General features: G+C 38.2%; 1 protein-coding gene across 8 annotated transcripts in view; it reads right to left on the bottom strand.

The window, feature by feature from the left end:
- The window catches only part of DTNA (dystrobrevin alpha), a 432,447-nt gene that overhangs the window by 321,010 nt on the left and 88,984 nt on the right, over positions 1-22,453 (bottom strand). The window lies entirely within an intron of this gene.

A 22,453-nucleotide genomic window follows, 5' to 3' on the forward strand; every position in this document is an offset into this window, starting at 1 on the left:
CTGGGCATTCTCAATACTTGAATATGGAACATGTGCACAGGGAAAAGAAATAACATTGCACTTTATAAGCACTGTATCTAAGTGGAAAATGCAATGTCTTGAATAAACCTGTATTTAACATTGGCACCAAAAAAAAAAAAAAAAAAGATCATGGATTAATGATTAGGGAACAAAAGATGATTGCTTTGGAGATAAATTTGAAAAGAATAATAATGAGTGGAGCTCTTTATGATTATCTGTGGGGCAACTTTAGGTCAGTGAAAGAAAGGAAAATCAAAGGACAAAAGAGAAGGGGAGTGGGCAGTCCACAGGTTAAGATACCTGTGTCCCACATCAGAGTACAATGAAGACCCTGGGAGGCAGCAGTGATGGCTGAAGTAGTTGAGTCCCTCACACCCACACAGGAGACCAGGATAGTGTTCCCATCTCCTTGCTTGACTCCCAGCTCAGCCTTTGGGGAGTGAACCAATGTACTGGAGCTCTTTCTCTTTCAAATAAAAAATAAAAATCTAAAAGGTTTTTATTCTTGGTATATTTGAGACTTAATAAATGTTCCTTACAAAAAAGAGGGAGAAGAAGAAAAGGCAGTGATACAAAGTGAAAAGATGCAAGAGGTGGGAAATTTGGGGGAAGTGAGATAAACCCCAAATAACTGACAAGGAGAATATTTTACCTAAGACTCTGATCTCTTAATCACAAAATCACATCACTTACAACCAAAATCCACTGTAAATCTAAGTTTCTCTCAAAGTTGTAATTCCCAAATGTCTTGGCAAATTATATTACTATGCACACACACACAGTCACGCACACATACACAGTGGGTTACAGTGTGGTGTGAGGCTACCCTATTGGTAGAATAACATATTTGACTTATGATAAACTATGAAATCTCAGGTTAAACTTTTCTTGGCATTATTTTTTATAAAATTACCTTTCATCTATTGTGAATAACAAAGACTCAGATGCATATTGGAATGTGTTTCATTTCCAATCTATTGCTTTTATAAAGTGTTCCTATAGAAAAAAACAGTTAATTTTTTCCTACACTTTCAAAGAACATTCTCACCAAAAGCAATATTCATATAAAGAAAGTCTCATAATTGCAACATGCAGGAAAATAACATGTAATTATGTCTTTTAAAAAACAAACATGCAGAATAAGGAACTTGATATTGACATTATAAGTAGGTCAAGGATAAAAGCTTTATGGAGATAGGAATTCTCTCTTGAGTGAAGGCTTGTTAGATTCTAATTAGCTAAGTATATGTAGATTGTGATTATAAATCAAAAAACGGTAGGAAATATACTGCTGGGCTTTTTAAAAACGTGTTGAAACCTTCCACTCATCTCTTAATTGAATTTGACATAAAATAGCAGTTAGGTAGAATTTTCTAAAATATATGTAACATTTTGTGATTCAAGATAAAGGCTGTGTTTATCTATATCCTGTTGGCATTATTCATGTTCATATATTTTAATATATATCAGTTATTATAAATACAACAATTTATAATGGTATGTGAGATTTTGTGTATGATCCAGCTTAATGATTTTTTACCAATCTGAATACTTTCAAATTTTGATTTATAAAGTCTAACATGAAGGATTTATAAAACAAAACTTTTGGGGCCAGCACTGTGGCACAGCCGGTTAATGCCCTGGCCTGAAGCACTGGCATCCCATATGGTCGCTGATTCAAGATCCGGCTCCTCCACTTCCCATCCAGCTCTATGCTATAGCTTGGGAAAACACTAGAAGATGGCCCAAGCCCTTAGGCCCCTGCACTCACATGGGAGACCTGGAAGAAGCTCCTGGCTCCTGGCTCCGGATCAGCACAGCTCCAGCCGTTGTGGCCAACTGGGGAGTGAACCAGCGGGTTGAAGACCTCTCTCTCTCTGCCTCTCCTCTCTCTGTGTTACTCTTTCAAATAAATAAATAAATCTTTAAAAAAAAAAAAACTTCAAATGATTCCCTTAAGAACTCCACAAAAATCCATGCGTTTTAAAAATCTGTAACACTAAAAAGTTAACTAAAAAAAAAAATTTTGTTTTGCCTAAATTTAAAACTCACCCTGTTAAGATAAGGAATGGTGAGTCTACTTTTATGTCTTGAAATGAACACAGTTGCCAATGTCTGGGAATACTGAAAAAAAGGCTTCAAAAGTTACTCATGATTGTTACCATTTAAATAAAAAAAACATCCCAAGTACTCAAACTTATTCTCAAATTTTTCATAAAATGAGTTGATACAAATAAACAGTACATAGCCACTATGGTTACTAATTCAAGAATGCTGTGAGGGGAATATCAAGCTACAGAAAGAAACCTCAGTGTTCAACTGTTCCTTAGCATGTCACTGAAAATGCCAAGTTTGTGGTGTATTGACTGCATACCATGAGTTTCTTCAGTGTCCTAACAGCAGATGAGATTATAATCATTAGGCCCTTCACTTATTAACTTAAGAAAACCCAAATCCACTTAAGAGCAGATGTGGTTGTAAAAGAAAGAGCTGATGATGTCTTCAAAGTGCTATGTGGTTTTAAATCTCTATAGCATATAAACATGAAGGCTTCATGTATTCTTTATATATTTCACATTATTGATCAGGAAGTTCTCTGTTTCATGTTTTATGTGCCGGATGCTTTATAGCTGGTATAGTATGATGCCCAAAGAATATTCATTTACATGGAAGATTGGAATCAGAAATGCATTTTGGAAACTGTGTTCTTCCTACTGTGAATATGTTAAGTATTCCTGCGGTGGGCAGAGAGTTTACAAGGGGAAGGCTCCAGCACAGCAGCCTTAATGATCCACGGCAACTTGTGTAGTCGGTTTCTGTGTCTGTGAGTCAAAGGAGAGAGGTCGCAGATATGTGTCCTCACACAGACTTTTAAAAGAGACCTTTCCCTGAAACATATTTATGGGATATTACGGAGGGCAAACTGTGTATTGGTTTCATTTTGTTGTCCATTAGGGATGTTTGTTAAACTTTGTATCATTTTTAATAGACTGGAAATTGGATTCCTAACTTCTGAAATTGCTTACATCAAAGTTCCAAAATCTAGGCTTTTATCAGCTTAGCCTAACCTGGCAACTTTGTTCATAAAATATTCATTCCTTTCTTGTCTTCTATGCCACTGTTTTCTCCTGGTTTTTCCTCTAGGGAATCTTCCTCCACTTCTACAGAGACTTTCCCAAAGAACTGCCTTTTGAGATTTGCTTTATGCTTTTCTATTCCCACAGAGCTTCCCTTGGTGATGTTACGCAACTTCTATCCAACCCAAATCTCTCTCCTGATGGCTATACTTGTACTGGACATTTTCACCAATATTTTCATCAATAATCCCCCAGTCACTGAGTGCTTGCTATGTGCCAGGCATTGGGTTATAATTAGGAAAGCCTTGGGCACTGTCTGTTCTCAAAGAGAACTTACTGTTTGTCTACCCTCTCTCCTCAAACCTTCTCTGCAATGGAGATATCACCTTCTCTTGGTAGCTGTAATTAAGTTGAATGGTGACCCACAAAGACCTGTCCATCTGGAGCCTTTGAATGTAATGTTAGTTGGACAAAATCCTTTTAATCAACGTGGTTAAGTTAAAGATCTTGAGAAGAGGCCACTGTGTATTACAATTGGCTCTATATCCAATGCCACATGTTTTTATAAGAAACAGAAAAGGAGAAAAGAGAGAGAGAGAAAGCAGATCGTGTGATGATGGAAGTAGAGAGTGGAGCCAAGGAATCTGGAGTCACTAGAATCGGAAGGAAGGATCCCCTCCTAGAGCCTTCAGAGGGAGGAAAGCCTTGTTGGAATTCTGATTTTAGTCTTCTAGCTTCTAGAATATGACAGAATAAATTTCTTTTCTTTTAAGTCATCAAGCTTTTAGGGAAGCTCTAGGAAATCAGTACAGTATTCTTTCAAATTTTCCCTACCCAAAGGGCTCCAATTCTGTATATAAGCCCATTTATAACTATTTGGTTTTTTGTTTTTGTTTTGTTTTGTTTTGTTTTTCTTTGTTTTTGGACAGGCAGAGTGGACAGTGAGAGAGAGACAGGGAGAAAGGTCTTCCTTTTGCCGTTGGTTCACCCTCCAATGGCCGCCGCGGCCAGCGCACCACGCTAATCCGAAGGCAGGAGCCAGGTGCTTCTCCTGGTCTCCCATGGGGTGCAGGGCCCAAGCACTTGGGCCATCCTCCACTGCACTCCCTGGCCACAGCAGAGAGCTGGCCTGGAAGAGGGTCAACTGGGACAGAATCTGGCGCCCCGACCGGGACTAGAACCCGGTGTGCCGGAGCCGCAAGGTGGAGGATTAGCCTAGTGAGCCGCGGCACCTCCATTTATAACTATTAGTCCCTTTCCCTGCCACATTCTCATTCCTTGAAAGATTTTCAATTTCTTCTCTATTTCTAATATCTAACATTTGGCACATAGTAGATATGTTAAAGAGTGAAGCAAATATTCATTTTCATTTATATATTTCTTTTAATGATTATAGGAATAACATCAATCTACATCTAATAAATACAGGTATTTTGTCATTTAAATTATTTTAGCAGAGTTGTCTTCTGATTAAATGTTTCAATTCATAAGAATTTTAAAATAACCTACTTATATATGGACATGGAGATGCTTTGCTAAGTCAAAATAACATGGGAAAAATACCATCCCAAACAGAGTTCATGGAACTATGAAAGGTACACAGAATGCCAAGTCATCTCTTTAAGGCAGGCTCCCTAAATAGTTTGTTCATAATTGCACGTATTGTGTTTAAGACACAAGAAGCTTTGCCTGATAAATCTCTTTCATCTTGCATCTACAGCTGGCAGCCACCTCATTCACGGGCCTCACACCAGCGCTCTCTAATTAACCCTGTTTGCAGAGGGTCAATGCATTTGTGACACAACCAAAACAGCAACAGAAGGAGACACAGATACACTTAATAGTATTAGTTATTTGCATATAAAGTGGTCAAATGGTCTAATTAAAAGGCCTGCTATGTATGTGAACAAATGAGTATAAAGCTGCTGAATAAGCCTAATCCACTCAATCTACAAGTTTTTGAAAGACAGATGGATGGGAGATAACAGGCATCATTTATATCTAAAAATACAAATACCTTATTTCTTCACAATGAAGAGTTTGACATTTAATGTTCCCTGGGAGATAGTTTCCCTCCAACAACAATAAATAAGAAAAGGACTTTCACAGTTAAAACCAGGTTCTTCAAAGATGATTCTAAAACATGGAGATATTGATCAAAGGCTACAAACTTTGCCATTATGATTTGAAAAAATCCTGGTGTCCCAATAATGTACATTGCGGTAACAATCTTTATATCGCATATCTTAAATTTGCTGAGAGAATAGTTTTTTTTTTTTTTTTTTTTTGACAGTCAGAGTGGACAGTGAGAGAGAGAGAGACAGAGAGAAAGGTCTTCCTTTGCCATTGGTTCACCCTCCAATGGCCGCTGCGGCCGGCGCACCACGCTGATCCGAAACTGGGAGCCAGGTGCTTCTGCTGGTCTCCCATGTGAGTGCAGGGCCCAAGCACTTGGGCCATCCTCCACTGCACTCCCAGGCCACAGCAGAGAGCTGGACTGGAAGAGGGGCAACCGGGACAGAATCTGGTGCCCTGACTGGGACTAGAACCCGGTGTGCCAGCGCCGCAAGGCGGAGGATTAGCCTATTGAGCCGCAGCGCTGGCCAGTTTTTTTTTTTTTTTTTTTTAAGATATACCTATTTGAAAGGTGGGGTGACAAATAGAGAAGTAATTTCCAGCTGCTGGTTCATACCCCAGATGCCTGAAAAAGCCAGGGACGAGGACCTGGCATTGTGGCACAGCTGCTGCTTGCAATGTTGGCATCCTGTATTGGAGTGCCAGTTAGAGTCCGTGCTTCTCCATTTCTGATCCAACTCATTGTTAGTGTGCCTGGGAAGGCGATGGATTATGGCCCAAATATTTAGCCCCCTGCCACCATGTAGAAGACTAGGATGGAGTTCTTGGCTGCTGGGTTTGGCCTGGCCCAGAACTGGCTACTTCAGGCATTTGGTGAATAAGGCAGTGGATAGATTTCTCTTTCAATCTGTTCAATCTTTCTCTCCCCCTCCCCTTTTTTTCTTTCTCCTTCTTTCTCCCTCTCTCTCTCTCTTTCCCCTCCACCCCATTTTCTTGGCTTTCAAGTAAAATAAAATAAATCTTTAAAAAAAAAAACAGGGTTGGGCCAGGCTGAAGCCAGGACCTAGGAACTCTACCCAGGTTTCCTGTGTAAGTGGCAAGAACCCAAGTACTTGGACCATCACCTGCAGCCCCCCAGATGACTGGGCAGGAAGCTGGATGGGAAGCAGTCACTGGGACTTGGACCAGGCATTCTGATATAGAATGTGGGCATCCTAAGTGGGTGACTATCTGCTCTACCATAACACCCACCCAAGAGAGTAGATTTTAATTATTCTTACCCATCCTGACATGAAGAGAACTATGCAAGGCAACAAATGTGGCAATTAACTTGATTCTGGTAATAATTTCACCTTGTATATGTATATCAAAAAATCACTTCATACAACTTGAATATCCAGAACTTTCATTAGTCAATTGTTCCTCAGTAAAACTCTGAAACAATAAGCACACAAAAATTTCAAGGTAGATGGGGCAGAGGAGACAAGTAGGATTGCTAATGTGGGAATGAGGACATCCTTCTTTACAGAGTACAGTTTAGTGAGAATGTCTTTATAGACTGAGAGCAAGACCAAGAATACTCATAAAATATAACCCCTATGAAGACTGCTGTTAATTTGCAAGGGCTTCTTTAACAATTAAGCAAAAACTGGGTGGCTGAAAAGAGCAGGGATGTGTTCTCTCACAGTTCAGGGTTCTAAAAGTCCAATATCAAGGTGTTAGCAGAATTGGTTCCTTCTGGAGGCTCTGGGAGAGAAATGCTTGCCTCTCTCTTGGGGACATGTTGTTGCCAGCAATACTTGTCATTCCTTGGCTTGTGCCAGCACAACTCCAACCTCTGCTTTCTTCACTTTGTGTCTCTCCACATGACCTTCTGGTTAGAAAACAAGGCACTGAACTGAGGGCCCACAGTATCCATTATCACCTCATCTTAAGCATTCTATCTGCAAAGATGCTGTTTCTAAATTAGGTCAGAAAGACCCTGTTTCTAAGTAAAGTCACTTGGGGTTCCAGGTGGACACAAATTTGTGGGGAAGCTATTCAATCCAGTATGACCCCTCAGTCTTTGAAGTTCTTAGATTGCATATTGAAGACTAAGCTAAATTCTCCATAGCCATGACTGTTCAGGAATAATTTTTTAAATTTGCAATATATCCAAAAATCACAGTACCTTATTACATTGTTTCTTCCTGCATCTAAAGAGGAAATTTGTTGAAAATCTTCAAGGATCACATGGAATTTTCTGTGTAGTATCTGGTGGGTGATCGTCATGTTAATCCATTAATTAGTGGTTTTCTAACTTTAGTGTGCTTCTCCATCACCTGGAGGCTTATTAAAACATGGATTTGCTAGGTCCCACACTGAGTCAGATCATTGTATTTCTAACAAGCCCCTGGTGATGCTAACGTGGATGCTCTGGGGATCACAGGTTGAGAGCTCCTGCACTGAATGATCACAGGAAAGGACCCCTATCACCCACAGGAAGGGAGGTCTTCTCACTCATTATCAAGCTTCCACCTTCTACAATGATTATCAGAGGTGAAGAGAGGTAGAATGCAATAGTGAATATAAAAAAAGAGGGAATTGCTACTTCTGGGGGCATAATGCATCTATTAATAACTTCAGGCTGATAAAGAAGTCCAAGAATAGAATGAAGTGGAAGGATTTTACCAACTTTTTCTTAGTAAGGGGTTCCAGCAGAACTATAATCCATATTGGGAAAAAGAGTGAGGGTTTCTTTTCATATTTCCTGAATATAATTTAGCATCTGCAAATTTTGGTGGATTTAAGGAACTTCATTGGACATGGTTTATTTTCTTTAGTTAGGCTTTGTGTGTGTGTGTGTGTGTGTGTTTGTGGTGTGCATACATTTAAAAGAGATTTTTTTAGCCACACTGGTTGTTGTCACAATTTTTATTTCAAGAAATAATAGCTGAATAAATGAATGTCAATAGTGAAGCAATTGATAATGGCTCTGAAATTGTTTTATATATAAATAACTTCTGCTGTAGACTCTACTATATAAAATGAAAGGAAGTGATTTTAGTGCTTTTAAATAAAAAGAAATTTGGAGAATGGAAAGAAAAGAAGGTAAACATTTAATTGGATTAAAATGTAAGCCTGCTATATTTGAATAATTTTGCTCTGCACAAGTATAGCTAAATATATGTAACGTAAAAATGAAATAAATCCAATATCAACAAAATCATTCTAAATAAAATTCTGATAAGGGAAGGATTGTGTCAGGATGTTGCCAATAGTATCCATTCTTTTATTTTTATTCATTTTATTTTATTTTTATTTTTTTTTCTTTGACAGGCAGAGTTAGTGAGAGAGAGAGACAGAGAGAAAGGTCTTCTTTTTCCATTGGTTCACATCCCAAATGGCCGCTACGGCTGGCGCGCTGTGCCGATCCGAAGCCAGGAGCCAGGTGCTTCCTCCTGGTCTCCCATGTGGGTGCAGGGCCCAAGCACTTGGGCCATCCTCCACTGCCTTCCCAAGCCACAGCAGAGAGCTGGACTGGAAGAGGAGCAACTGGGACAGAATCCGGCGCCCCAACTGGGACTAGAACACAGGGTGCCGGCGCCATAGGTGGAGGATTAGCCAAGTGAGCCACAGCGCTGGCCAATAGTATCCATTCTTAACCTTTTCCTCTAACATAATAATCACATGAGGGTAAATGTTAATAACTTTTTTTGTGAGCTATGAGATGAAATAAGAATGGATTTTTCCTGTACAGTTCAATCACTGAATTGAGAAGCAGTTAAAGAAATTTTGGATTTCAGCAGCATTTTAAGAAAGCCACAGGATTCTTTTAGGCTCAACTATGATGCTGGGAATACAGCAAATATCAAATGTGTAATTTGGAAGAGAAAGGGAGGTCATTGGTGACTATTCTAAAATTCTAAAGAGTATAATCTTTTACTAAAGCATGTGTTTTAAGGCACAAGCAAATATACCCTGAGAGAACAGTAGTTTCAGCACTGAACACTTCTGTAAAGTTCTTACAAATCTCAATGATTCATCTCAATGTCTTTTTTTTAAAAAAGAGCAATTTGGCAAGACTGGATTAAGTTGGTTTAGTAGGGAGGGAGCTTGCTGCTCCAGTCTAGGAGAAGATAGTTTAAAAACAATGGAAAGAGTACAGTCTCAGAGAAGGGTTAGGGAGAAAACAGCAGAGGAAACTTTATGCAAATTGGAGGGATACAATTGATCTACATGGAGGGTGAGGACATGCACAACTCAGGACCTCATCAGCTGAGAGCCTCCGTACCAGTGTTGGAGAGTAAGGTGAAACCAGACTGCAGCAGCCCAAGCCACTGGCGAAAAAAAAAAACAAAAAAAAACAAACACCTGCAGGAAGTTCTTAGAGGGAATCCAGCTTGGAACCCCAGGGCAGGTAATGTATCTGCCAAACTAGGGGAGAAAGAAAAGGGGTGGGCACATTTTCTCTCTCCCCAACACCCTGCAAAAGTGTTCTGTTACAAGGTGATAGAGAGCAGGAGCCATTTTGGACATGTGTAACAGCTCAAATCCACACCCAGCAACCAGCCAAGCAGAAACTCCTGAGTTTGGTGGGGAGAACTGACAGGGGGCTGGGTGCTTGCAACCTTGGGAGGCTTATATGCCAGGACTGTGAAAACACTGTGGCTGTGTGGGAGGACTCAGGGTGTGGCTGGGACTTTGGACAGTCACTGTGGGTGGGCTACAAATGATCAGGGCTCCCTGATTACCTGGCGAGACACATTACTGGGGAATCTGAGCTTACACAGAAGACTGCACAGATGTTTTTTGTGGTCCTTGTGTCAGAGTGGATGAATAATATATCCACTGGGTTCAGCACCCAGGCACTAGTCTCCTTTGAGGAGGGGTGCTCAGCTGAGTGTACACCAACAGACAACAACAAACCTCCCCTCTAACAAAAAAAAAAAAAAAAAAAAAAAAGACTTATCACAACAAACCTGGATGTGTCACCTCAGATGTGCCCTTCACCCTGAAGCACTGAACAGAGCTCCTAGATCACACCTGCCACATGAGTCTAGGTATTCCCTGAAAGCAGACACCCCACTAACCCACACATAGTCTAAAGACAATAGCTGCCACAGTGAAAAAAAGAAAAGAAACCAATGAGTATCTATACAAACGTCAAAAAACACACCAATTCAAGAATCAAGAATAAGAAAGACAGCATGATGCCCCCAAAAGAACACGACACTTCAATACTAGATTGTGAAGATGATGAGATTGAAGAAATGCCAGAAACAGAACTGAAAAACTTGATCATAGGATTACTTAGAAGTAAAAAGAAGCAAATGCATGAACTATTAAAATCCATACATGACATGAAAGAAATTTCTCTAATGAAATTGAGATCTTAAAGAGAAATCAAGAAATCTTTGAAATGAATAATTCAATAAAATAAATAAAAATGCAGTGCAAAGCTTTAATAACAGAAATGGTGAAGCTAAAGAAAGAATATCCAACTTAGAAGACAAAACACTGGAAATTATACAGTCAGACCAAACACAAAAAGAAGAAATTAGAAAAGTAAAAAACCCTATTTGGAATCTACAGGATACTATAAAGTGACCCAATATATGGGCTCCAGGAGTTCCTGAAGGTGTGGAAAGAGTGAAAGGATTAGAAGGCCTTTTTAGTGAAATAACAGGAAATTTCCCCAATTTGAAGAAAGAAACATCCAAGTAGAGGAAGCACATAGAACTCCTAATAGACAAAACCAGAAAAGATCTTCACAATGACACATTGTAATCAAATTCCCCACAGTAAAACATAAAGAAAAGATTCTAAAATGTGCACAAGAGAAAAACCAGATTGTTTTCAGAGGATCTCCAATTAGACTCACAGCAGACTTCTCATGAGAAACCCTAGAGGTTAGGAGAGAATGGCAAGACATATTCCAAGTCTTAAGAGAAAAGAACTGGCCGGCGCCGCGGCTCAATAGGCTAATCCTCTGCCTGCGGTGATGGCACACTGGGTTCTAGTCCCGGTTGGGGCACCGGATTCTGTCCCGGTTGCCCCTCTTCCAGGCCAGCTCTCTGCTGTGGCCCGGGAGTGCAGTGGAGGATGGCCCAAGTCCTTGGGTCCTGCACCCGCATGGGAGACCAGGAGAAGCACCTGGCTCCTGGCTTCGGATCAGCGCGATGCACCAGCCACAGCGTGCCAACTGCGGCAGCCATTGGAGGGTGAACCCAACAGCAAAAAGTAAGACCTTTCTCTCTGTCTCTCTCTCTCTCACTGTTCACTCTGCCTGTCAAAAAAATAAATAAAAATATTTTAAAAAAAGAGAAAAGAACTATCAAACCAGAATACTATACCCTGTAAAGCTCTCATGAATGAAGGTGAAATAAACCTTTCATGACAAATAGAAATAATTTGTCACCACAGGTCCAGCCCTTCAGATGATGCTTAAGGATGTGCTGCCCATGGCCAGTGCCGCGGCTCACTAGGCTAATCCTCCGCCTTGTGGTGCCGGCACACCGGGTTCTAGTCCCGGTCGGGGCGCCAGATTCTGTCCCGGTTGCCCCTCTTCCAGGCCAGCTCTCTGCTATGGCCCAGGAGTGCAGTGGAGGATGGCCCAAGTACCTGGGCCCTGCACCCCAGGGGAGACCAGGATAAGCACCTGGCTCCTGCCATCAGATCAAGCACGGTGCGCTGGCCGCAGTGCGCTGGCCGTGGCGGCCATTGGAGGGTGAACCAATGGCAAAGGAAGACCTTTCTCTCTGTCTCTCTCTCTCACTGTCCACTCTGCCTGTCAAAAAAAAAAAAAAAAAAGGATGTGCTGCACACAGAAACACAGAAACATAGTCACCATTACAAAAGAAAGTAAGGGAAGGAAATCTCACAGTAAAAGTACAAAGGAAATCCAAAATAAAAAATAGGAATATTTATGGAAAAATGGCAAGGAAAAATCATAGTTATAAATAGTCACCTTGAATGTAAATGGCCTCAGCTCTCCAGTTAAAAGACATAGACTGGCTGAATGGATTAAAAAATAAAATCCATCTATTTGCTGCCTAAAAGAAGCACATCTCACCAACCCATATGTATGCAGACTGAAAGTGAAAGGATGGAAAAAGTTATTCCATGCTAACAGAAACCAAACTCAAGCTGGTGTAACAATCCTAATATTAGACAAAATAGACTTTAACACAAAAGCTATTCAAAGAGACAAAGAAGGGCTCTATGTGATGATTAAGGGATTGATTCATCAGAAGGATGTCACTATTATAAATGCATATGCACCTAATGAAAGGGCACCTGGCTATTTAAAAGAAATATTAAGGAATCTAAAGGGAGACATAGACTTGAATGTAATAGTAATAGGGGGATTTCAATACCCTATTTTCAGCTATGGAAAGATAAACCAGACAGAAAATCAGCAGGGAAACAGCAAGCAGAGTTAACACTATAGACCCAATGGGCCTAACAGATATCTACACAACTTTTCATCCTATGGTTGCAGAATACACATTCTTCACAGCAGTGCATGGAACTTTCTCTAGGATTGACCACATACTAGGCAATAAAGCAAGTCTCAGCAAATCCAAAGAAACTGAAATCATACCATGCATCTTCTCAGCCTCAACGCAATGAAGCTGGAAATCAGCAATTAAGGAATATCTAGAACATATGCAAACACATGGAGATCAAAAAACCTACTCCTGAATGAACATTGGGTCAAGGAAGAAATCAAAAGAGAAATAAAAAAAATGCTGAAAACAAATGAAGATCACAATACAACATATCAAAACATGTGGGATGCAGCAAAAGCATTGTTAAGAGAAAAGTCTATAGCAATTGGTGTCTACTTCAAGAAATTGGAAAGGCACCAAAATAAATGAACTATCAATGCATCTCCAGGATTTAGAAAAAACAACAGCAAACCAAACCAAAATCTAGTAGGAGAAAATAAATAAATAAAAATAGAGAAGAAATCAACATAAGAAACCAAAAAAAAAAAATACAAAAGATCAGCAATACGAAGAGCTGGTTTTTTGAAAAAACAAACAAAATTGATACACCATTGGACTAAATAACCAAAAACAGATTAACCAAACTAACCAAATAACCAAAAATAGACTAACCAACTAACCAAATCAATAAAATTAAAGATGAAAAAAGAAATGTAAAAACAGACGACCAGAAATAAAAAGAATCATCAGAAATTACTACAAAGAGCTGTATGCCAACAAACCAGGAAACTTAAAAGAAATGGATAGATTCCTGGATACATACCTAAACTGAACCATGAAGACAGAAAACCTAAACGTACCTATTACCAAAATGGAAACTGAATCAATAATAAAGATCTTCCTAACAAAGAAAAGCTCAGGACTGAATGGCTTCATTACTGAATTCTACCAGACATTTAAAGAACTAACTCGATTTATTTTCAAGTTATTAGTAACAATTGAAAGGGAAGGAATTCTCCCAAATTCTTGCTAAGAAGCCAGTATCACCTTAATTCCTAAACTTGGAAAAGATGAAACTGAGAAAGAGAACTACAGACCAATTTCCCTGATGAACATAGACATAAAAATCGTCAACAAGTTTCTAGCCAATCGAATACAACAACACATCAGAAAGATCATTCACTTGGTCCAAGTGGGATTTGTCCCTGGTATGTAGGAATGGTTCAACATTCACAAATCAATCAATGTGATACATCGCATTAACAAATTGAAGAACAAAAACCATATGATCATCTCAATAGATGCAAAGAAAGCATTTGATAAAATACAACACCCTTCCAACATCCTATTGAATGGGGAAAAACTGGAAGCTGAAAAATTGGTCAATTCCCACTGAGATCCAGAAGCAGACAAAGGATGCCCACTCTCACCATTGCTATTTAATATAGTCTTGGAAGTTTTAGTCAGAGCCATTAGGCAAGAAAAAGAAATCAAAGGGATTCAAATTGGGAAGCAGTAAGTCAATCTATCCCTACTTGCAGATGACATGATTCTATATATAGGGGATCCAAAAGACTCCACCATAAGACTATTGGAATTCATAAAAGAGTTTGATAAAGTAGGATATAATATTAGTACACAAAAACCAACAGCCTTTGTATATACAGACAATGTCATGGCTGAGAAAGAACTTCTAAGATCAATCCCACTCACAATAGCTACCAAAAAAAAAAAAAAATCCAGTAACTTAGAATAAATTTAACCAAGGATGTCAAAGATCTCTACCATGAGAATTACAAAACATTAAAGAAAGAAATAAGAGGATACAAAAAAATGGAAGAATCTTCATTAATGGATTGGAAGAATCAATATAATCAAAATGTCCATTCTTCTAAAAGCAATTTACAGATTCAGTACCAATCAAAATACCAAAGACATTAATCTCAGATCTAGAAAATGTGAGGCTGAAATTCATATGGGAACACAAGAGACTCTGAATAGCTAAAGCAATATTATACAACAAAACCAAATCTGGAGGCATTACAATATCAGATTTCAAGACATACTACAAGGCAGTTATAATCAAAACAGCCTGGTATTGGTACACAAACATATAGATAGACCAACAGAACAGAATAGAAACTCCAGAAATCAATCTAAGCATCTATAATCAATTTATATTTGATCAAGGAGCTAAAACCAAACCCTGGAACAAACAAATTTCTTTAACAAATAGTGCTGGGAAAACTGGATTTCCACATGCAGGAGTATGAAGCAGGATCCCTATTTTATGTATCATGCAAAAATCCTTTCAAAATGGATGAAAGACCCAAATCTGTGACCTGATATGAAACCACCAAATTATCATAGACCATTGGAGAAACCCTGAAAGATATTGGCACAGGCAAAGAGTGCTTGGAAAAGACTCCAGAGGCATAGGCAATCAAAGCCAAAATTGAGAAATGGGATTGCATCAAATTGCAAATCTTCTGTACTGCAAAAGAAACACTCAGAAAAGTGAAGAGGCAACCAATAGAATGAGAGAAAGTATTTTCAAACTATGCTACCAGAATATATTAATAAATCAAGAAACCTCACAACAATAAAACAAACAACCCAGTTAAGAAATGGCCAAAGGACTTAAACAGACATTTTTCAAAAGAGGAAATCTCAATGGCCAACAGGCACATGAAAAAATGTTCAGGATCACTAGTTGTCAGGGAAATACAAATCAAAACCACAAAGAGGTTTCACCTCACCCCAATTAGAATGGCTTTCATACAGAAATCAACAAACAAAAAATGCTGGTAAGGTTGTGAGAATCCATTTTTGGTGGGAATGTAAACTGATCCAGCCACTGTGGAAGACAGCATGGAGATACCTCAGAAATCTGAATGTAGATCTACCATATGATCCAGCCATCCCACTACAAGGGAAATGAAATCAGAAATTAAATGAATTATCTGCACCTCCATGTTTAATGCTGTTCAATTCACAATAGCTAAGACATAGAATCAATCTGAAGACTGAATAAAGAAATTATGGGATATGTACTCCATGGAATACTACACAGTGGTAGAAAAAAATGAAATCCAGTCATTTAACAAAATTGATGAATATGGAAAACATCACTATTAGGAAATAAGACAGTCTCAAAGGGACAAATACCATATGTTCCCCCCCTGATTTGTGATAACTAATAGAGAACCTAAAATGAAGTTTGTAGAAGTGAAATTGACACTCTGAGAAGCAATGACTTGAACATCCCTTATTTTGACTGTCAAGGAACAGTTCTTTTTTTTTCTCTTTTTCATACTGTTTGAACTCTTTATACACATATGATTAACTGTATGTTAAATAAAGTCAATTGAAATAGATCTCAGTACAAAATAAGAGTGGGAATAAGGGGGTGGGGGTTTGTAACTGTAAAGCTGTATGGCCCTGCATAAATTTCTGTGGACTTACTTCTAAGGGTACATTTTAAAAACTTCCATGAGACCCCTAATCCCATTAAGCCGGGTGGTAAAAATATCATCTTAAATGTTAAAGTAACCATATTAAGTGTTAAAGTGATCACATAGATAGGAATAATTGTAAAAAATCATACAAATAAGATCAAGTGTCTAGTAATAATAATAGCTAGAATTAAAAAGGAGAGAATGGTCCAACATGGCAAGCAGTCCACACAGCAAACTCATAGAATGATAATCACTTTAAATAGCACTCTGGCCTCAGAATCAGCCCCTAAGGCATTCTGGTTGGGCTGAAAAGCCCATGAGAGCGTTTCAGGCATGGAAAGCCAAGACACTTGCCAAAAAAATGTCCTACATGAAGGATCTCTGTGAGAGAGAGACTCTATGGAAAGAAGTTGCCATCAAACAATGATGTACTTTTCTCTGAAGGGAGTAGAGAACGTCCACTTTGCTTATGGCCTTGTCTAAATACTGATGGAGATTGTGGATTCAAAGGGCTTCCATAGTATTGACAGCTCATGTAAAGAGCCTCGGGTGATCACTGACTTCATAAGAGTGTTAATTGTTAAATTAACAACAGGAGTCACTGTGTGCTTATTTCCCATGCAGGATTTCGATCCTCAATGAGTCGTATTATCATAATTAACTGTTAAACTTGTTCTCAAACAGTTCTTTTTGTGTGTATGTACAAATTGCTGAAATCTACTTAGTATACAGTTGGTCTTTTGTGAACAAAGTTAACTGAAAATGAATCTTAATGGAGAAGGGACTGGGAATGGGAGAGGGAGAAGGTGGGGTGGGAGGGCACGTATGGTGGAAAGAATCACTATATTCCTAAAGTTGTACATATGAAATTTGTACTTATTAAATAAAATGTTTCTTTGGGAAAAAAAAGAGCAATTTGGCAAAGTTTTCTGTCAAAATTATGTATATATCCTGTGAATTCATAATCCCATTGCTAGGAATTTACTTTACAGATAAATTACACAAGTGTTCAAAGACATATATAAAAGGATATTCATCACAGCATTGCTCAGAAAAGCAAAGCAATCAACCAACCATGAAAGGACATAAATACTTATTAATAAAGGATTGGTTAAATAATCATGGCACATTTGTTTGATAAAACAGTGTCATTAACAAGAATATTAGAATATAAAAATATGTATATGAGCAAAATTGACATTTTAAGATTTGATTATTGTTTATAGCCCTTGTTTCTACTATTTTTTGGGGGGGGACAGGCAGAGTGGACAGTGAGAGAGAGAGAGAGAGAGAGAGAGAGAGAGAAGGGTCTTCCTTTTCCGTTGGTTCACCCTCCAATGGCCGCTGCAGCTGGTGTGCTGCGGCCGGCGCACTGCGCTGATCCGAAGCCAGGAGCCAGGTGCTTCTCCTGGTCTCCCATGCAGGTGCAGGGCCCAAGGACTTGGGCCATCCTCCACTGCATTCCCAGGCCACAGCAGAGAGCTGGCCTGGAAGAGGAGCAACTGGGACAGAATCTGGGCCCCAACCAGGAATAGAACCCAGTGTGCTGGCGCCGCAGGTGGAGGATTAGCCTATTGAGCCGCGGTGCCAGCCCCTTGTTTCTACTATTGAAGAACCGTTTTTTCTTCTATTTGTTGAATTCTTTATATAGTGGAATTTAATTAAGTTTATGATTATAAAATAAACTGCAAATGTGTCATTGTAAAAATTAAAATAAGAAAGGAAGGAGGAGGGGGTGAGAGCATGGGCAGAAGGGAGGGTAGAGTGGGAAATGTCACTATGCTCTTAAATCTGTATATATGAAATACATGAATTCGTTTACCTTATATAAATAAAAAACTTTAAGATGTGGAAAAGCATACATTCTTATAGGTCAACATGCATACAACATATTGTTAGGAGAAAAAAAAAAACGAGATATAGATCATTTGTAGAAAAAGGTCGATCTATAGTTGTACATGCATGTTTGTTTGACTATGTATATAAAAATACCTAGAAGTACACACACAAACTGTTTAGAGCCATGACTTCTGGGGAGTTGGCAGGGAAGTATGGTTATCTTCTTACAATTGTATCTATGAAATACATGAAATCTGTTCTCTTTATATATTTCTTTAAAAGTAATAGATACCAGCAATAAAAATTAAGACACTAGAAAAACATCTGAAGGAAAAGGTCCTCTGTTTCCAAGTTACATCTCAGTATCTTTTTTTAAGAATGTGAGGAGGGGCTGGCGCTGTGGAGTAGTAGGCTAAGCCTCTGCCTGTGGCGCCAGCATGATATATGAGCACTGGTTCCAGACCTGGCTGCTCCTCTTCGATCCTGCTCCCTGCTTATGGCCTGTAAAAGCAGTGTAAGACAGTGCAAGTGCTTGGGTCCCTGCACCCATGTGGGAGACCCAGAAGAAGCTCCTGGCTTCCATCTGGTGGCCATTTGGGGAGTGAACCAATGAATGGAAGACCTCTCTGTCACTCCATCTGTCTGTAACTCTGCCTCTCAAACAAATAAATAAATCTTTCAAAAAGAATGTGAGAAAAAGCATTTGTAGGGATATCTATTTTACCTCTGAGAGTATGCTAGAATCTGTTATTGTCATAGTCACATTTGATATGGTATGTGTTTACAAAATTGTTGCTACATTTTGAAAAAAGAAAACATACATGTTCTCTTTTCTAGTAAAATCATGTTACTCATTATTAAATGATATATCTTATAACAAATTTATTGTGCAGATTACAACTAGCATTCAATTCAAATTGATAAAAATTAAAATATAGAATTTAATGTGTTAAAATAATTTTAATAGTTTTGATTCATTTGTCAACATTTAATGAGAAAGATATCATCAAGAAATTGTATTGAAATTTTAAATTGTTGCAAATTCTCAATGACTACCATAAAAAAGTAACATGTTATATGTTCAGAATATTAAATGGAATCACGACTCACCTTATTGAATATCCAAATAGCTGAGTAAAACATGCATAGGCTGATTTCTGTTAGTTATGATAAGACTATAGTACATTTAGTTTAAAATTAATTCTAAGTATTAAATATCTTCATGATCTCACAATTTACTGGAACCTTTTTATTACTCTACTTACTTACATAATATAATGTTTGCTTTGGGATTGTGCTTATGAAATTATTCAATATTTAAAATGCCTACCCATATGTCTGGAATTGTGCTATATATTGTAGATATACAGAAAAGAAGATACTGTTCCTGCGCTCAAATAGTTGTGGCCTCCTATGAAAGACTTGTCTAAACTGAAAAAAGCAATATACTGGGTTAAACTTTAATATATTTATGCAGAGTGCTGTGGTGCAAAATGGCAGCTAACCCAGAGAGGATGACTAGGGAAAGTTCAAAGCAATGTATCAAATTAAAACATCAGTCTAGATATACAAACAGGAGTTTGTCAGGCAAAGTGGTATTAAATGAGGAAAAAAAACATTCCAATGAGGGGAGCACTCCATGCAAGAGGTACAAAGGATAAAGAACAGGGTAAAATTAGAGAATTTCTTGTGCTTTTTTAAGGTAAACATGTTCTAATTTATTATTATAATTATAAAATGGGAAGTAATATTTTTCAATCACTGTAATACTGGTATTTTTCTGTATCTAATTTGTGGTACAATCTATAGAATGACAGAGAAGATACAACATTAATTCCAGTTCATTTTAGCAAAGTAACGGATGGCAAAGGAAGAAAAGGAAGTAATCCAACTCTGAGAATAACCAGCTAACTAAAGCCCTCTGGGAAGTAGCAATTCTTAAGAATTACACCATAGAAAAATGAGTATGGAACCTTTATTCTGTTTCAAAATCATATGTAGTCTATTTATATAAAGTTGAATGGATGAATGAAATTGATGAGTATACCAAACAGGAAAAAAAAAAAACAGGCACTTTTTCCCTTTTTTAATTTCCTATCTGGAATGGTAACTTGTTCACTTAGAGTATCACACATGACATTTAATTCTTATCTCATATTGACAAAATACGATTATAAATGTACATTTATGTATGAAGTGCAGTTTTCAGATTTCAATAGAAAATAAAAGGTTGCACAGAATTGAATGTCTATTCGGTATTTTTGGAATAATTTAATTCTCTACCCATAGACCTTGATTCAGTTGCTTAACCTGGTGACATTGCAATATAAGAAAGCAATTAAACAGCTGTGAGTTTGGAATTTTAAATAACTTTAAAACCATTAGTTCATTTCTTTTTAGGAGTGTTTCTAATTACTTTTTTGTAATATGCCTTGATTATCTTTACTTCCTCTTCATTTTTCTCTATATACCTAAAGTCAACTAGGGAAATCAAGCTTTGCAGGTATGAGGTATATACCATTCTTATGGGAACCTAAGGTCATCATTATAATGTTATAAATTGAATTTCACCACACAGATTGCTTTTACTGATGACCCTGTTGTCATTCTCCAATGAGTAGTGCTCTTAGTTGTCCAAAAGTAAAGGTGGCCATGAATAATAAGCATATGCAGCCAGTCATGTCAAAGTGTCAATGAACTTCATCAATGGCCTTACTTTGGCTACGCTGGTGGTGTCTCTTCCTGAACTCCATCCACACCAATGTCCTTGTTATTCAGTAATGGCACAGTATTTCAGTCTCAGGGAACTTGCTCTTACTGTCCCCACATCTTCCCCTGGAATATCTATATTCTTTGGCCCTCTATTTCTTTTAGGTATCTATTCAAATATCCCTTTATGACAAAGAGAACTTGCAGGATTGCTCTATGTAAAAACACTCCCCTATCCTATCCTATTTCTAGCCTACTCTGGTCACTTTCTCTTTATCTTGTTTTACTTTTTTTTTTTTTTAGCTCATCATATAGTATCCACTTATTTCATATTTGTTTTTATTCTCTTTATAGAACACAAGCCATGTAAGAGCAGGAACTTCATTTTCTGTATGGCTATACCTTGACGACTAGAACAGTGTCTGACACCTAATAGGCACTTGGTAAATATTAGTTAAATTATTCAATGAATAAGATAAACTAAAACCAGCAGCTATATATATGATGAGACAGTGACTTATAATGGCATTTTTTGCACTTATTTATGGAGTGCGTCAAGATCATATTACTTGGACCTTATAGTCACTGATGTGAATTTGCATTGTATGTCATGAACAATGGGAAGCCACTGAAAGGTTTTAAACTTGAGAGAGCAACACAGTGTATCTGTATTTTTAAACGGCATTGTGAACTTTCAAGTCCAGACCAGGTACAGTACATATTTCTCTTATTTATTTTGTTAAATTTAGCTTAAAATCCTAGATATTAGCTATGTTACAAATGTAAGCAGACTTTGAAAGCTGGATAGATGAAGACAGATTGGCCATGGAGTTTGGGACATGAATAACATAATAGTTCCTACATTTTCTTTTAGCCTCATGCATCCCAGATTGGTTGCTGAAAAAGCCAATAACAGACAAAAATTTTCCAATAAAAAGTAAAACATGGGGTGGGTGACAGGCTTAGCAGGTGGGGGCACCACTTGGGATGCTCACATCCAATATTGGAGTGCTTGGGACTGCGTCCTGGCTCTGCTTCCCATTGGCTTCCTGCTAATGCTCTCAGAAAAAGGCAGATGATGGCTCAAGTACTTGGGTCCCTACAATGGAAGAGGGACACCTGGCTCTAGGATTTGGCCTGGCCCTACCTTGGAGGTTGTGGGGATTTGGAGAGTGAGCCAGTAGATGGAAGATCTTTTTCTTTCTCTCTTTCTATCTCTCTGCTTTTCAAATAAAAATGAATAAACATTTAACATTTAGAAAAAGTAAAACAAAAGCCTTTCTGGCTTCTGTGTGGGTAATGAATGAGTTGAATGGAAAAACTAACAGAGAATATATTTCATTCATTCATGCAAAAGATATTAATGATGCAGATTTGAGTGCTGGTTGTGGAGAGGGGGACAGCTGTGGATATTGTTCTGAGGCAGAAGTGCTTGACCTGTTGTTGGTCTAACTTAGGCAGGGTACATGAGAGGGCGCTCTTATGAGTGACTCACAGACTGGAAAGATTTGCCCAAGACATTATCCATCTTTATGATACAAGATAGGAGAGCTGAAACAAAACTCTTTTGTCATAAGGGTTGACAGAACAGATCCATCTAGATGGCATGAATGGAATCCAGTCTAGTCACAGCAATAATGAGAATAGCACCATCCCAGTCTCAATAGACAGCCATGTATTTCATAGCAAAGTAAATTAAAGATCCAAGGCAATTGGAATTAAAGTAAACTAGAGTTAATACAGGATTAACAGCAGTACCTCAGGAAGGGCTCTTTTGAATAAAATAGAATGTAAGTAAAGTCATTAATGAAACTTACACAATTAACCGGAGACCCAGAGA

Source organism: Oryctolagus cuniculus, chromosome 10 (assembly GCF_964237555.1).
Source record: "Oryctolagus cuniculus chromosome 10, mOryCun1.1, whole genome shotgun sequence".
Lineage (NCBI taxonomy): Eukaryota > Metazoa > Chordata > Mammalia > Lagomorpha > Leporidae > Oryctolagus > Oryctolagus cuniculus.